This window comes from Gorilla gorilla, chromosome 2, assembly GCF_029281585.2.
Source record: "Gorilla gorilla gorilla isolate KB3781 chromosome 2, NHGRI_mGorGor1-v2.1_pri, whole genome shotgun sequence".
NCBI classification, from domain to species: domain Eukaryota; kingdom Metazoa; phylum Chordata; class Mammalia; order Primates; family Hominidae; genus Gorilla; species Gorilla gorilla.
In genome coordinates this window covers 111,420,188-111,433,737 of record NC_086017.1, presented here as the reverse complement: position 1 = coordinate 111,433,737, position 13,550 = coordinate 111,420,188, and positions in this window count along the sequence as shown.

Here is a 13,550-nt window from a genome sequence, read left to right as displayed (position 1 = left end):
ATAATTCATTTATTCTTTCATTCTACTCAATGCAGACATTGTGCTAGGCACTGGGGATAAAGTAGTGAACAAAAGACAAGATCCGTGTCTTCACCCAACTTACACTCAGGGAGAACTGGATTTGTACCGATGCTGCCATTAATTTGCTGTGTGACTCTGGGCAAACCATGGGGCTTCCATTTCTTTATATTTTAAACAATCCAGTTGAGGCCTTCCCTTCCTGAACATTTCAGTTCTAAAGTCATTAGCTGAGGAAGAACAAGGCAGGTGTCTGTGGTAGGGGTAGAGTGGGGCAGTGGCCCAGAGTAGGTGTCAGAGCCCCAGTGCAGTAAAGAAAGCATTGATAGGCCAGGGCCAGTGGCTCACACCTGTAATCCCAGCACTTTGGGAGGCCAAGGTGGGTGGATCACCTGAGGTCAGGAGTTCAAGACCACCCTGGCCAACATGGCGAAACCCCATCTCTACTAAAAATACAAAAATTAGCTGGGTGTGGTGGCGCATGCCTGTAATCCCAGCTACTCGGGAGGCTGAGGCAGGAGAATTGCTTAAATCCAGGAGGCGGAGGTTGCAGTGAGCCGAGATGGCGCCATTACACTCCAGCCTGGCGACAGAGAGAGAGTCCGTCTCAAAAAAGAAAGAAAGAGAGAGAGAAAGAAAGAAAGAAAGAAAGAAAGAAAGAAAGAAAGAAAGCAAGCAAGCAAGCAAGCAAGCAAGCAAGCAAGCAAGCAAGCAAGCAAGCAAGCAAGCAAGCATTGATAAGAGGGAGACCTAGCATGAGATGCCAGAGCCCAGGCAGGATAAAGAAGGCATCAATAGGATGAGGGTGGGGGGAGGGGAGGGTGACCTGTCACGGAGAGACAGAGCCCAACCAAGGAGGGCAGGAGAGCACCCTGGGTAGAAAATCAAAGCCAGAGCAGGGAGAGGCGGGTGGCCTTCAGCGACCAAGAGCAGTCAGGAGGGTATCTAGGCAGGCCAGCAATGCAGTGTAGGAAGCCCGAGCCGGAGCTGAGTGGGTAGGGTGTCCACACGGAGTGGCCGCATGGAACAGCGAGTCAGAGCCCAGACACAGAACGAAGGGGGTCCCCGCATGGATGGGCAGTGGTAGTGGAGCTAGTGGAGCTCAGAGACTGGCTACAAAGAGGATGACGGATCAAACAGGCAAGCACAGGAGGATGCCGGGAGCCAAATTTCTCCTTCAGAGCTCTGACTCTGACTTCCCATGCTGCATTGCCCACCTGTATAGATGAGAAGGGGAAGGACATTACAAACATGGAAGGGGAGATAATGTGAGTTCCATGAGAATTTCAAAACAGGTCATCAGAAATAAAGAGAAAGAAAAGCTATGTGCCGTTAATTCTGAAGGAAGCAATACCTCCAGGAAAGACGGCTGTCAGACAAATGTATGAATGAAGTCAGGAACTTCTCATGCAAAGGAGGACAACTGTTACGACGAATACAAAAAATTCAAGTATTTCAAAGGAAGGGATGTGATATTATTTCTTATTGCCAATACTTGAAGAAAATAATTTTTATTGTGCCTTTAGCATAAAAACCTATAGTATTGCGTTGGAACTGAATGTACCACATGAATCATAATGTATATATATGTATATATATATACATAATATATATATACATATACATATATATACATATACATATATATACACACACACATACAAAGAGAAAGAGAATATTTTATATATTTTAAATATATCTAATAATATATATTATATATAAACAATATTTAAATAAATGTAGACACAAAAGTGTGTTTATATAAACACACATGTATATTTGTACATATTTTTGATATATATCACATATTTACATACACCTATTCTCTAGCTCTGGCCTGGAAGCAGTGATACCCTGTTAACAATGAGCACACCCAAAACCCAGAACTTGATTTGTAAATACAAGTTTCCACTAAGAGTAACATGGCTCCTTGGAAAATGGCTAATTCCAGGACTGCAGCAGAGAAAGTCGTAGGTGAGCCAGGAATATCTTGTGCAGAAAGCAAGATACAATGAGTGTATATCAAATGGACACACAGAATCCAGCTTGAAAAGACTCCCCATTATCAAATGGTGGACAATTTCAGCATCAAAATAAATAATGCTTAAAAATAAATATTATTATAAATAATAGGTGTTTATAATAAATAACATTATTTTATTATGTTATACATAAGTCCTAAAAATAGTAAATAATACATATAACAGATTATAATCCATTAAACAAAATAAGAAAACTAATGAATCTGAAATCCTGGGGTGGCACCCAGCAATCTGCGTTTTAACAAGTCCTCCAAGTGAGTTGATGTCTGCTGAAGTTTGGTAACCACTACTCTGGGGTAATTCTCCCAAAAGAAGTGAATCAAGTTTATAGCAAAGTAGCAAATGGCAAGAGATTAAATGGCATTTTGTTTAATAGGTTATTTCTTTGTTAGTTTATGGGAATACTCATGGCCTTAAAGATAGCCAGATTTTCAGAAAAGCCTGCTAAAATTCATCAAGAGCCTATATTTCTGTTGTCTGTACAACCACTCTTTTTTGTTTCATTTTATTCACTTATTCTTTTTAGCAGGTTTTTAATGAGCTTGTACCTGGAAGGGTCAAGAGGCTCGGAAATCCCCTTTATTTCCCTACAACCTGCACTATGACCTCACTGGAAAGTTAGGAACATAGAAACCTGCTTATCATACCTCCTGCAGCATTGATGAAGGCTAATCTCAACTTACCCATCTCAGGACGGAGCCTCTGAGTGTCTCCACTTGGGAAACCACCAGTGCCCTTTGCTGCCGCTTCACTGTTGAAAGCTCTGAGCTACTAATAACAGAGAAACCTTAAACTCATCCTTTAGTACATCTGTACAATAAAGCACCCTCCGTTTCCACCTAGTAGTTAAGGGAGGGCAGGGAGAAAGGGATCCAAAAAGCTTTTCCAGGCCAAAAGGAAGTCACCGGCTCATGCACCTTTCTTTGCATCTTCTCACTTTTTTCTACAGCCCTTTGTTCTTAGGAACTTCCTACTCTCCCCAGAGCCAGGTGTTCCAGATAGGATCTTCGGGGCTGATTGCTTCCTGGAGGCATCATTTTGTGCAAAGTAACTCATTTAACACTAGTGGAAGTTTATTGTCCATGAAACTAAAATATGTGCCCATGGGAGATGCTGGACTCTGATTCATGTAACCCTGAATGAAGCTCTCTGTGCTCTAGAAGATGAAAGAAAAGGAACTCCCGAAAGTCTTTTTTAGTTTTAAATTTACTTCTTCATTTTGCTCTAGAGAACATCAGTCCCTCTGTTTATCTCTGCAGATTCGTTTCCTTTATCTTTCTTTTTCGCTTTCTCTTTTATTTCTTCCATTTTCCATCTCCAAAGTCTGAGCTCATTGGCAGAGGTGTATAGTAAAGATTAAAAGAGCAGAGAAACAGTCATGGTTAAGTTGAGAGGCACAGTGTAGGAAATAGTTTGATTTTTCTTCTTTTCGTTCTAGAAAGCCCAATTCAAGTGAAAGGCAAACCCCAAATTTGTAGTAACTAAGCAAGAGAATCATCTGAGAAATAGTCCCGTATAAACACTAGTCCTAAAAATAGTAGTAGGAAGTCATAAGCTGATCTGAGGCAAGATGGGTTGAAATTTGCAATGTCCTGTGTGAAACAGCACTATCTTTTATATGTTGGCAAGATAATATTCTGGATCCTAATTCTTTCCATTTAGTAAAGTATAATTATTTAATGAAATGATCAGTGTAAGTTATTTATTGCTACACAACAGGTCACCTCAAAACTTAGGGATTTAAGATACAATCACAGTTCATTTGCTTATGACCATGCAATTTGGGCAGGACTCTGCAGAGATAGCTTTGTTCCTCATGTTTATTTAGCTGAGTCACTGGAAGCTCAGCTGGAGCTGGAGAATCCAAGTTGGACTTTCTCACCTGTCTGGGTCTTAGCTAGTTGATTAGAAAGGCTAAGTCAGCTGGACCTTTCTTTACCTCATAGTCTTTTCTCCGCTAGGGCCTCTTTCTTCCTGAAGCCTCCTCAACAGAATAACCTTGCTTCTTCACATAGCAGTTGAATTCTAAGACAGCAACAGTGGAAAATAAGACCTCTGGCAGTCTGTTGTACCTGAGCGAGTTAGAGAAAACGCCACAATTTGAGACGAATTAAGAGTCCGTTTATTTAGCCGGCGGCCAAGAGACGGCTAATGCTCAAAGTTCTCTTGGCCCCAAAGAAGGGGCTAGATTTTCTTTTATACTTTGGTTTAGAAAGGGGAGGAGGGGTCTAGTTAAAACAGTTTTACAGAAGTAAAGTATGCAAAAAAGTTAAAAGGAGAAATGGTTACAGGAAAGTAAACAGTTCCAGGTGCAGGAGCTTTAAGACTATTACAAGGTGATAGACGCGGGGCTTGGGGCATTATCAATCGGACGAATTCCTGGGAACTGTGGATATAGCTTGCCACAGTATCTTATCAGTTAATTGCATTCTTGGATGTGCTGGGAGTCAGCTTGCACAAGTTAAATCCTTGAGGAAGGGGCTGCCAGTGAAAGAGCCAAGATGGAGTCTGTCTGGCTCTCTTAGCTAAGGGAGAGTCAATTCAGGTGGAAACAAGGCTAGGTGATTAAAGGAAAGGGAGAGTCTAAAAACAGCCTTAGTAAAAACAAGGTTGGGCATTACATTCTACAACCAGAACTTGTTCAGTGTCACTTCTACCATATTCTCTCGGTCAGAGAAATCACCCATGATTATTGCAGCACTATTCATGATAGCCAAGATATGGAATCAACCTAACTGTCCATCAACAGATGAATGGATGAAGAAAATGTGGTAGATATGCACAATGGAATACTATTGGGCCATAAAAAAAGAATGAAATCAATTAACAGCTGTAGCTGGGGCAGCAGAGGAAGTCAGGCTCCACATGCACTCCCCCAAGAAAGGAGCATAATCCAGTCGCTAAGAAGCAACTGCAGACCTCGCCTCCACTGCATCTTACAGGCCATAGTACTATTAAGAAGTAAAAGGGTGGGAGTTTCTGATCATCATGGCGGACAGGAGACAGGACTAGCTTACAGCTCTGACTTGTACAGACAGAGCAGTGTGCAGAGGCTTGTACTGTGAATTTTAGCTGCAGAACGACTGCAAGAATAAACCAGGAATCCCAAGAGGACCCACAGACCCTCTGAAGGAAGCAGACTACTCCTGCAGGACCCAGGAGACCCCCAAATGCTGTGAGTGCCCCAACTGCGGAAGTGGGAAAAGAAGATTCACTGCTCCCGAACACATACCCCCACTGGGGAAAATAAGGGTCTAGTTTGCAGGACAAGTTTCTGACCTTGCCTGAAGCTGAGTCAATTTAGAGAGCCGAGCAAAATACAGGGGTAGAGCAAGCAGCCGGAAAGGCCCTGGGAGCTTCCCGGGTCCCCAAGTAGGCCATTCTTGCCTGGCACCACAGGGATCCTTCAAGAGGGCAGCCAGAGGTGTGGTGGGAAATGCCACAAACAGAAGGAAATCTCTAGCTAAACTTTGTAACAATTTGAACCAGGCAAGAAGCCTCCTGGCCAGAACTCGGGGCAGAACAAGAATCCGGCATGCAGACTCCACAAGCAGAGGAAGAACCAAAGTCCTTTTCTTTCCAAGCTGGGAGGCAGGTAGCCTGGGGCAAGTTCTCAAGCCCTGCTTGCCCACTGCCTGGACACAGACTCGGGGCTGTTTGTGGGGATTCATGGTGGAAGTGAGACCGCCCTTCAGATTGCGTGGGAGCTGGGTGAGGCCTGTGACTGCCAGCTTTCCCCACCTCCCTGACAACCTGCATGACTCAACAGAGGTAGTGATAATCCTCTTAGGTATGCAACTCCAGTGACCTGGGAAGCTCACCCCATTCCCCACAGCAGCTGAAGCAAGATCTGCCCAAGGAGAGTCTGAGCTCAGACATGCCTGGCCCTGCCCCAACTTGATGGGCCTTCCCTGCACACCCTGGTAGCTGAAGACGAAGGGCATATACTCTGGGGAGTTACAAGGCCCCGCCCACCACCAGTTCCTCTCCATACTACCATAGCTTATGCTCTCTGGAAAGCACCACGTGCTGGCAGGAGGCCAACCACCACAAAATAGAGCATTAAACCACCAAAGCCAAGAACGCTGACAGAGTCCATTTCATTCCCCTGCCACTTCCACCAGAACAGGGGCGGGTATCCATGGCTGAGTGACCCATAGATGGTTCACATCACAGGACTCTGTGCAGACAACCCCCAGTACCAACCTGGAGCTGGGTAGACTTGCTGGGTGGCTAGACTCAGAAGAGAGATAACAATCACTACAGCTCTGCTCACAGGAAGCCACATCCGTAGGAAAAGGGGGAGAGTACTACATCAAGGGAACACCCCATGGGACAAAAGAATCTGAACAGCCTTCAGCCCTAGACCTTCCCCCTGACAGAGCCTACCCAAATGAGAAGGAACCAGAAAACTAACTCTGGTAATATGACAAAACAAGGCTCTTTAATATCCCCCAAAAATCACACTAGCTCACCAGCAGTGGGTCCAAACCAAGAAGAAATCCCTGATTTATCTGAGAAAGAATTCAAGAGGTTAGTTATTAAGCTAATTAGGGAGGTACCAGAGAAAGGAAAAGCCCAGTGAAGGAAATCCAAAAACAAGGTACAAGAAGTGAAGGGAGAAATATTCAAGGAAATAGATAGCATAAAGAAAAACTTCAGGAAACGTTGGACACACTTAGAGAAATGCAAAATGCTCTGGAAAGTCTCAGCAATGCAACTGAACAAGTAGAAGAAAGAAATTCAGGTCTTCAAATTACCCAGTCTAACAAAGACAAAGAAAAAAGAATAAGAAAATACAAAAAAGACTCCAAGACTGGGATTATGTTAAACGACCAAACCTAAGAAAAATCAGTGTTCCTGAGGAAGAAGAGAAATCTAAAAGTTTGGAAAATATATTTGGGGGAATAATCGAGGAAAACTTCCCTGACCTTGCTGGAGACCTAGACATCCAAATACAAGAAGTACAAAGAACACATGGGAAATTCGTTGCAAAAAGATCATCGCCTAGGCACATTGTCATCAGGTTATCTAAAGTTAAGATGAAGGAAAGAATCTTAAGAGCTGTGAGACAGAAACACCAGGTAACCTATAAAGGAAAACCTGTCAGATTAACAGCAGATTTCTCGGCAGAAACCCTACAATCTAGAAGGGCCCTATCTTCACCCTCCACAAACAAAACAATTATCAGCCAAGAATTTCATATCCAGCAAAACTAAGCATCATATATGAAGAAAAAACACAGCCTTTTTCAGACAAACAAATGCTAAGAGAATTTGCCACTACCAAACCACCACTACAAGGAGTTCTAAATCTTGAAACAAATCCTGGAAACACATCAAAACAGAACCTCTTTAAAGCATAAATCACACAGGACCTATAAAACAAAAACACAATTTAAAAAGAAAAAACAAAAAACCAAGGTACACAGGCAACAATGGCATCATTAATGCAATGGTACCTCACATCTCAATACTAACACTGAATGTGAATGGCCTAAATGCCCCACTTAAAAGATACAGAACTGCAGAATGGATAAGAACTCACCAACCAACCATCTGCTGCCTTCAGAAAACTCACCTAACATATAAGGACTCATATAAACTTAAAGTAAAGGGGTGGGAAAGGGCATTTCATGCAAATGGACACCAAAAGTGAGCAGGGGTATCTATTATATCAGACAAAACAAACTTTAAAGCTCAGCAGTTAAAACAGACAAAGAGGGACATTATATAATGGTAAAAGGCCTTGTCCAAAAGGAAAATATCACAATCCTAAACATATTTGCACCTAACACTGGAACTCCCAAATTCATAAAACAACTACTAATAGACCTAAGAAATGAGACAGACAGCAACACAATAGTAGTGGAGGACTTCAATACTCCACTGACAGCACTGGACAGGTCATCAAGACAAAAAGTCAACAAAGAAAAAATGGATTTAAACTATACCTTGGAACAAATGGACTTCACAGATATATACAGAACATTTCATCCAACAACTGCAGAATACACATTCTATTCAACAGTGCATGGAACTTTCTCCAAGATAAACCATATGATAGGCCACAAAATGAATCTCAATAAATTTAAGAAAATTGAAATTATATCAAACACTCTCTCAGATTCCAGTGCAATAAAACTGGAAATCAACTCCAAAAGGAACCTTCAAAACCATGCAAATACATGGAAATTAAATAACCTGCTCCTGATGATCATTGGGTCAAAAACAAAATCAAGATGGAAATTAAAAATTATTCCAACTGAATGACAATAATGACACAACCTATCAAAACCTTTGGGATATAGCAAAGACCATGCTAAGAGGAAAGTTCATAGCCCTAAACACCTACATCAAAAAGACTGAAAGAGCACAAACTGACATTCTAAGGTCACACCTCTAGGAACTAGAGAAACAAGAACAAACAAAACCCAAACCCAGCAGAAGAAAGGACATAACCAAGACCAGAGCAGAACTAAATGAAATTGAAATTTAAAAAAGACTGCAAAAGAGAAATGAAAGAAAAAGCTGGTTCTTTGAAAAGATAAATAAAATTGATAGACCATTAGCAATATTAACCAAGAAAGGAAGAGAGAAAATCCAAATAACCTCATTAAGAAATGAAATGGGAGATATTATAACTAACACCACTGAAATACAAAAGATCATTCAAGGCTGCAATGAATACCTTTATGCACATAAACTAGAAAACCTAAAAGAGATGGATAAATTCCTGGAAAATTACAACCGTCCTAACTTAAATTTGGAAGAATTAGATACCCTGAAAGCCCAATAACAAATGGTGAGATTGAAATGGTAATTTTAAAATTACCAACAAAAAAAGTCCTGGACCAGACAGATTCACAGCAGAATTCTACCAGACATTCAAAGAAGAACTGGTACCAATACTTTTGACACTATTCCACAAAATAGAGGAAGAGGGAATCCTCCCTAATTCATTCTCTTAAGCCAGTATCACCCTAATACCAAAACCAAGAAAGGACTTAATGAAAAAATAAAACTACAGACAAATATACCTGATGAACATAGATGCAAAAATCCTTAACAAAATACTAGCTAACCGAATCCAACAGCATATTAAAAAGATAATCCACCATGATCAACTGGATTTCATACCAGGGATGCGGGGGTTGTTTAACATACACAAGTCAATAAATGTGATACACTACATAAACAGAATTAAAAACAAAAATCACATGATCATCTCGATAGATGCATAAAAAGCATTTGACAAAATCTAGCATCCCTTTATGATTAAAACTCTCAGCAAAATCGGCATACAAAAAACATACCTCAATATAATAAAAGCCATCTATGACAAATCCACAGCAAACATAATACTGAATGGGGAAAAGTTGAAAGCATTCCCTCTGAAAACTGCAACGACACAAGGATGCCCACTCTCACCACTCCTCTTCAACATAGTACTGGAAGTCCTAACCAGAGCAATCAGACAAGAGAAAGAAATAAAGGACATCCAAATTGGTAGAGAGGAAGTCAAACTCTCCCTGTTTGCTGACGATATGATCGTTTACCTTGAAAACCCTAAAGACTCCTCCAGAAAGCTCCTAGACTTGATAGAATGATTCAGCAATGTTTCCAGATACAAGATTAACATACACAAATCAGTAGCTCTTCTATACACCAGCAGCAACTGAGCAGAGAATCAAATCAAGAACTCAACCCCTTTTACAATAGCTGCAAATAAAATAAAATAAAATAAAATAAAATACTTAGGAATATACCTAACCAAGGAGGCAAAAGACATCTGCAAGGAAAACTACAAAGCACTGCTGAAAGAAATCATAGACGACACAAACAAATGGAAACACATCCCATGGTCATGGATGGGTAGAATCAATATTATAAAAATGACCATACTGCCAAAAGCAATCTACAAATTCACCGCAATCCCCATCAAAATACCACCATCATGTTTCACAGAATTAGAAAAAACAATTCTAAAATTCATATGGGACCAAAAAAGAGCCTGCATAGCCAAAGCAAGACTAAGCAAATAGAACAAATCTGGAGGCATCACACTACCAGATTTCAAACTATAAGGCCATAGTCACCAAAAACAGTATGATACTGGTATAAAAATAGGCACGTGGACCAATGAAACAGAATAGAGAAGCCAGAAATAAACCCAAATACTTACAGCCAATTGATCTTTGACAAAGCAAACAAAAACATAAAGTGGGGAAAGGACACCCTTTTTAACAAATGGTGCTGGGATAATTGGCTAGACACATGTAGGAAAATGAAACTGGATCCTCATCTCTCACATTATACAAAAGTCAACTGAAGATGGATTAAGAACTTAAACCTGAAACTATAAAAATTCTAGAAGATAACATTGGAAAAATCCTTCTAGACGTTGGCTTAGGCAAGAATTTCATGACCAAGAACACAAAAGCAAATGCAATAAAAACAAAGATAAATAGCTGGGACTTAATTAAACTAAACAGCTTTTGCACGGCAAAAGGAACAGTCAGCAGAGTAAACAGACAACCCACAGAGTGGGAGAAAATCTTCACAATCTATACATCTGACAAAGGACTAATATCCAGAATCTACAACAACTCAAACAAATCAGTAAGAAAAAAAACAAACAGTCCCATCAAAAAGTGGGCTATGGATAGGAATAGACAATTCTCAAAAGGAGATATACAAATGGCCAACAAACATATGAAAAAATGTTCAACATCACTAATGATCAGGAAAATGCAAATCAAAACCACACTGTAATACCACCTTACTCCTGCAAGAATGGCCATAACTTAAAAATGAAAACACAGTAGATGTTGGCATGGATGCAGTCACCAAAACAGTATGGTACTGGTATACAAATAGGCACATAGACCAATGGAACAGAATAGAGAACCCAGAAATAAACCCAAATACTTACAGCCAATTGATCTTTGACAAAGCAAACAAAAACATAAAGTGGGGGAAAGGACACCCTTTTCAACAAACGGTGCTGTGATAATTGGCTAGCCACATGTAGGAGAATGAAACTGAAACACTTCTACACTGCTGGTGGGAATGTAAACTAGTACAATCACTATGGAAAATAGTATGGAGATTCCTTAAAGAACTAAAAGTAGAACTACCATTTGATCCAGCAATCCCACTACTGGGTATCTACCTAGAAGAAAAGAAGTCATTATATGAAAAAGATACTCACACACACAAGTTTATGGCAGCACAATTTGCAGCACATGCATGTTTATAGCAGCACAATTTGCAATTGCAAAATCATGAAACCAAACCAAATGCCCATCAATCAACGAGCGGATGAAGAAACTGTGATGTAGATATATACGACGGACTACTACTTAGCCATAAAAAGGAATGAATTAATGGCAGTTGCAGAAACCTGGATGAGATTGGAGACTATTATTCTAAGTGAAATAACTCAGGAATGAGAAGCCAAACATTGTTTGTTCTCATTGATATATGGGAGCTAAGCTATGAGGACACAAAGGCATAAGAACGATACAATGGACTTTGGGAACTTGGAAGGGTGGAAGTGGGGGCAAGGGATAAAAGACTACAAATAGGGTGCAGTGTCCACTGCTTGGGTGATGGGTGCACCAAAGTCTCACAAATCATCACTAAAGAACCTACTCATGTAACCAAATACCACCTGTATCCCCAATAACCTATGGAAAAATTATTTTAAAAAGTGAAAGAATCATTATACCAAAATTAATATTTCTAGAAACATCAAAAGCTACAATAAACCAATTCCCCTTTATGTTGCAGAACATTAGTTGAATAGCATTGCTTTATAAAGCCATATGACCATAATAAAAAACCTAATAGAAAACTAATGATCTATATCACAATTGAAATCAATAAATCAATAAAAGAAAATAACAGTGACTCTTAAGCCATTCAGCATCCTTAAGATAAAAAAATAGATAAAATCCTGTCATTTGAAGCAACATGGATGACACTGGCAGACATTATGTTCAGTAAAATAAGCCGGGCACAGAAAGACAAATGTGACAAGTTCTTACTCATGTGCAAGTTAAAACAATTGATCTCATGGACGTAGAGAGTAGAATGGTGGTTACCAGAGGGGTAACCACCTTCTGGTGGTTACCAGAAGGGTAGTGGGGAGGGGGAGATAAAGAGGAGTTGATTAATGAGTACGAAAATATGGTTAGATAGAATGAATAAAATCTAATGCTCAGTAGCACAATAGGGCAACTATAGTTAGCAATAATTTATCATGTATTTTTAAATAACTAGAAGAATCATTTTAGAATGTTTCCAACACAAACAGATGATAAATGTTTGAGATGATGGATATTTCAACTACCTAGATTTGATCATTGCACATTACATGCTAGTGTCAAAATATCATATGTACTCCATAAACATGCATAACCATTATGTATCCATAAAAAATTTTAAAAACCAACGATCACCAGACCAGTCCAGATTCATGCTACAAAAAGCACAAATTCAAGATGGCAGGATTCACTGGAGGCTGTGATGATTAATTTTATGTGTCAACTTGGCTTGGCCATAGTATTCAGATATTTGGTCAAAATTTATTCAGATTTTTTGTGAAGGTATTTTTTATTTAATTTTGTTAACATTGTCTCTTACATTTTCTCTAATTTACAAATAGCCTGGCAACAGAAGTTCTAATAAACTGAATTAAAATCCTAATGCTGAGCTGAAGCTTTACCTCATTTATAAAATTCCTTATTTTCCACTGATGACTCCCCTGATCATCTCATTTGTTCAAGATTTTCAAATTTTGGATGCTATTAATTTGCCTGAGTGTTTTGGAAGAGACTACCAAATAACCTACTATCTATCCTTTCCTTCTTTAAAAAAAAAAAAAAAAAAAAGAACTTTAATTTCAGGGGATCTAATGGCCTGCAAGCAAGTCACAATTATTTCCAGCCTCCCTTGAAGCAAAGTGTAGTTATATGACTAAGTTTAGGCTATTGGAAAATAGGCAGAAATGATGATTGCACCTTCCAGATTTCCAGATCACAGTAGAAATTACACATCACATTAGAAATTCCAGCCACTCTATTTTCCCCTTCTATAGTCTTGAATGCCGACATGGACATCTCAAAAAATGGTAGAACGATCAAACAAAAGGAGCCTGGGTCTTGAATGTCCTCCTAGATCAGAGATGAAGATGAAAGTATTTTATAGATGAGAATTAACACTTAACATTTAAGTGAGTAGACTTTTTGGATTTTGATTTTTTTTATTTTTTGACAGACTCTCGCTCTATTACCCAGGCTGGAGTGCAGTGGCATGATCTCGGCTCACTGCAAACTCCGCCCCCAGCTCAAGTGATTCTAATGCCTCAGCTATCTGATTAGCTGGGACTACAGGCATGCACCACCATGCCCAGCAATTTTTGTATTTTTTAGTAGAGACAGGGTTTTGCCATGTTGGCCAGGCTGGCTTCGAACTCTTGGCCTCA